We start from the raw sequence: 5,377 nt of genomic DNA on the forward strand, positions 1-5,377 counted from the left end.
AGAACTCAGCTAATGCAGGAGCAGTCAATCAGTCTGGTACTGTTCATGGTCAGGCAACAGAGGCAGTTGCTTCAGATGTTGCAGGAGGAAACTTGGATCAAGGTGGGATGGACCTAGATGATTCAAGTGACTATGATGAAGAGCCAGTGAGATTCAGAAGCCTCAGTGAAGTGTATGAAAACACTGATGAAGTGGATTTGGTTTCAGACTCTGAAGTTGAAGTCAGTGCTCTGTTGGCAGTGATGGAGGAACCATCATCTTATCAACAGGCTATAGGTGATGCAGAATGGATAGCAGCAATGGATAGTGAGATGCAGTCCATCAACAAAAACTAGACTTAGGAATTGGTGAAATTATCAGCTGGTCACAAGCCCATTGATTTGAAATGGGTATGTAAGCTCAAGAGAAATGCAGATGGAGAAGTAGTGAGGCCAGATTGGTTGCCAAGGGTTATGTGCAAAAGCAAGGCATAGACTTTGAGGAAGTGTTTGCACCAGTAGCAAGACTTGACACTGTCAGATTGATACTAGCATTGGCAGCTAATAGAGGTTGGCAAGTACATCACTTAGATGTAAAATCTGCTTTTCTCAATGGTGAGCTTGTGGAGGATGTGTATGTGTCACAACCAGAAGGATATGTGAAGAAATGCAAGGAGCAAATGGTGCTCAAGCTGAGCAAAGCCTGGTATGGGCTCAAGCAAGCTCCAAGGGCCTAGAATGTGAAGTTAGATAAAAGTCTGAAAAATCTTGGGTTCAAGAAATGTGCAACTGAGCCTGCAGTTTATACTAGGGGTGTTGGAAGGACAGCTGTGATCCTTGGTGTATATGTTGATGACTTGATTGTAACCGGAGGTGATCCATCTGAGATTGCAATTTTCAAGAGGCAGATGACTTCACAGTTTGAGATGAGTGACCTTGGTCTATTGTCATTCTATCTAGGAATTGAAGTTGAGCAGAAAGAAGATTGCATTATAGTCAAGCAGACAAGCTATGCAAAAAAGGTGTTGTCACAGTTTGGGATGGCAGATTGCAATCCAACAAAAATTCCAATGAATCCTGGTGTGAAAATGCATGATGACAAACAAGGAGTGAAAACTGATCCAACTAAGTACAGGAGGGTGATTGGTTGTCTCAGGTACTTGTTGCACACTAGACCAGACATGTCTTTTTCTGTTGGAATGGCTAGCAGGTTCATGGAGAAGCCTACTGTTCTGCATATAGGGGCAGTGAAGCAGATACTGAGGTATTTGCAGGGAACTTTGAACTATGGGCTGGTGTATACCAAGGAAGAAAAAGAAGAAAAGTTGGTTGGGTTTTCAGACAGTGATCAAGCTGGTGACTTGGATCACAGGAGGAGCACAGGAGGAATGACATTTTATCTGAATGACAGTCTTATCACTTGGTGTTCACACAAGGAGAAAACAGTGGCATTATCATCTTGTGAGGCTGAGTTCATGGCAGCAGCAGCAGCAGCAATGCAGGCAATGTGGCTCAGGAATTTGTTGAGTGAGCTCACAGGAACTAAGCCCAAGGTAATCACTATGTTTGTGGACGACAATTCTGCCATTCAGAATCCAGTGTTTCATGGGCGCAGTAAACACATTGACATCAAGTATCATTATATCAGGGAGTGTGTTGAGCGTGGACAGATAATTGCCAAGAGGGTGAGCACTTTGGAGCAGAAGGCAGACTCTTTGACAAAGCCACTGCCGGCGGTGAAGCTGGGAGTGATGAGACACCTGCTAGGTGTTCGAGAGCTTGAGGATCATCAGGCTTAAGGGGGGGAGAATGTTGGTGTAAGCCTGCTGATATGTGTGTCCTGGTGACGTGGAGGAAGGCAGAGAAGGCGCCAAGCTCAAGTTTGAATTCAAACAAGAAGGACACGAGAGCAGTTGACGCCTGGAGGTTGGTGACCACGCCCACGACGTCGTGCACAGCGAGCAGTTGCATTCTACTCCTATGTATCTTGTTTTAAGTCATTTTACATAGTGGAATAGTGCTTGTAAGCTGTTGGTATAAATAGCTGGACCCTTGTGGTGTGTGTTAGCGCATTGTAACTGATGTTATCACATTTGTACTGCAAACTAATATCAGTGAAAAACAGCACTGCCATCTGACAGTTGCTGGTTCGCGTTCATTTTTTGTTCTTGCGCGTTCTGAGTTCTTAGGCTAGCCACCGTGTGATTCTTGTGTGTGATTGTGATCCTTGGTTCCAACAACCACCACCGCCGCCGTGGTCTGCGGCCATGAGGAACCCGGTCGGCGGCGCGGTGGCCGCGGCGGCAGCCGCCGTGGTCGCGGCCGCGTTCGCATTCTAGGGGTGCCGCCCTCTCCCTTGCCTGCTGTGACTGTGCACGCACATGCACGCGTTGCAGCATTGTTACTTGCGTTGCATGCATGGCTTCGTTTCCAGTGTGGTGGGAGCATTGCTTTTGGTTTGGATTTGTTTACTGCTGCTGTTCGTGCTTGGACTAGGCAGTATTAGCAAGAGTTTATTTAGAGCTATATATATATATATATATATAGCTCTGTATATGTAATGAGGGGCCTGCCTAGTCATGTGTGTCTCACTCAGGGTGCTCCTTTTTTTTTGCGAATGTGTTTCAGGTGATATGAGTTTGTCAGTCTGCTATATTGCCGGTCGGCATTAATAATTTTATTCTAATATAAAGTTTAGCTCTTCATATTTTATTGACCACAGATATAAAATCAGAGTGTGTGCGCGCTTGTGCAGTGAATACTCTCTCAATTTCAAATTTAAGTCGTTTTGGCTTTTCTAGATTTATAGTTTTTACTACGCACTCCGTGATGTCTAGATACTAGAGATGCTAAATGTCTTAAATTTTTGGACGGATTGATATTTCATATACATTTTACAATGTAGTATGTCCATTTCATAATTGAAGTCCATAGTAGGAGTAATTGCTACTATGTTACTTCTGCTCATCAGGCGATCAACAAGACATTAAATGCAAGCGCGAATATGTGTATAATTTAGTCACAGTTAGAATATTGATGAGTTGTAACAGGTGTCAAGGAGATAAATTTGGATCATATGGATCCTCAGAGCATCTCTAGCAGGACCCTCGAACTAGTCCCCTAAACTAAAATTTGAGGGTTTACACACAAAAAACATAAGGTCCTCTACCCAAGCCCTCAAATTTGGGTGGCCCTCAAACTAGCCCCCTTAGCCCCCATCCGGCAGTTGGCCATTTTTTCTCGCTCCCACGCCTGCTCTCTTCCCTCCCGGCGCCCTTCACTCCCCAACGTTTCTACCAAGCGTTGCCCAAATCCAGTGACGAAGGGGCCACTGAATACCTCCTGTCGCAACGCCCCCTCCTCCGCCCAGATCCAGTGGGAGCCACTCCTCCTACGTCTGGACCCCGTTGTGGCGCTCCTCCTCCTGCATCCAGCCTCCTCCTTCTCCCTCGCTTTCGATATGAGCCGTCGCTCCTCCTAGGCCGCAACCCTGACGAGCCTAATGGCGCGTGTCTTCCTCGACGTGGCGCGACAAGTTTCTCCTCCGGCGAGCGGCGAGGGCGCGATGAGCTCCTCCTCTACTGAGTGGCACCCTCGGCCAACGCCTCCCCGGCGAGGCTGCTCCCTCGACTAGCCGCTTCCCCACGTCAGTGGCGCCCTTGGCCAGCGCCTCCCATGGCGAGGCTGTTCCCTCGACCAGCAGCTCCCCCTGCGAGCCCACTCCCTCGGCCAACGACTCCCCTGGCGGTTCCCTACGGGAACCCCATCGAGGCTGCGACGAGCCCTGCTGAGGCCACGACAGGTGGCTCCCCTGGCAAGCTCCTCCCCTCCCTCTACATTGAGATAGCTCAGATGATAAGTTGAACATTGATGAAGACTAATAACTAAGAGAAAACTTCCTATTTGACACTAGAAAAACTTATGCTTTCCTATTATTGGAGACCCAAACTTAAAATCTTTCCTATTTGTCACCTCTTTTATTTTTTCTTTCCTATGTGAAACTTGTTACTTTAGAGTGGTAACAGCGTTATGTCCTAGACAAAGAGACTGTTTTGCCCTGTTTTTTTTCCAGTATCATGAACTTTTCGTCTGGAACTTAACACCATTACCACTCTAAAAATTAACAGAAGCGTCTAACAGGAAAAGAAAGATAAAAAGGGTGACAAATAGGAAATATTTTAATCTTATGTGTGAAATAGGACCATAGAAGTTTTTCTAGTGTCAAATAGGAAATTTTCTCAATAACAAAAGTCCAACAGGCCTTGGCAAGCAAAAAACAATAAATGAAGAGATGGTCTAAAGCTTCAACAATCTTTGCACAGAACATAGTCATATGATTCTAAATCCATATTTTCCTTAGCACAATGATGGGGACGTGGTTCTCGATCTTACATCAGATTTAAGATAACTATCGATTTGGTGGAGAGCGACACACCGATTTGGCTTCAGATCAAAAATCCTGAACCCTACAACCTTAGCACCACGTCTCCTCTAGATATCAACCATATCATAATCCGGTTGACGTCGCCGAGAAGGTTAATCCCTGTTGTGAATCAAAGAATACAAGCAAGAACAGGATAAAATGCAACTCAAGTAAAGTGACAATTTGCAGATGTATGATTAAGATCTCAACATGGGGTTTCACAAACTGTGAATCGAAGAACACAAGCAAGAACAAGATAAAATGCAACTCAAGTAAAGTGACAATTTGTAGATGTATAATTAAGATCTCAATGTGGGGTTTCACAAACCGATAACAACGATTGTTCAAAGATAGACTAATCTAAAACAAAAATCAAAACCTAACGATGTCTGGCAGCGGTGACTAATTATAAGGTCTAAGGGTCATCGCTCCCCCTGGACGCGCCCCCCTAACGGGCTCAAAGACGATACACGGCCCAAACGAATTAAAGACGGTGAGGGAGCACTTGACAGATTCTAGAGGTTGACTTACTCCGGTGAAATTTGGACCTCAAATTAAATCCACTGGTTATCTTATGAAATTAGCTTTCCATCCATACGTGGATCGTCGAAAACGAAGTTTGGATGTGTCCTGGATGTTCGTTTTACTGCAGGCTGGTCCTGAAGGCCGAGATAGACTCAAACTTAAGTTGGACTGAGCCTTCGACTTGGCTTGGACGCCCTTGCTGGCCTACTGAGGTGACAAGGAGAGGAGGACATCCAAATGCTTCCTTGATGTATTCTCCATATTCTTGGGGCGTGCTCCAACGGTTAGGGTTCAAGGGTGAATATCAAGCCCATGATGACAACGACGACATAGCTTTCGGCAGAAAACAACGGCAACTTGTTATAATGTTTTGGAGGCCTTGACAACGACGACACAGCTCTCGGCAGAAACAACGGCACCTTATAAATAAATAGCGTGGCAAATTGGCAAG

This window comes from Miscanthus floridulus, chromosome 4 (assembly GCF_019320115.1).
Source record: "Miscanthus floridulus cultivar M001 chromosome 4, ASM1932011v1, whole genome shotgun sequence".
Classification (NCBI taxonomy): domain Eukaryota; kingdom Viridiplantae; phylum Streptophyta; class Magnoliopsida; order Poales; family Poaceae; genus Miscanthus; species Miscanthus floridulus.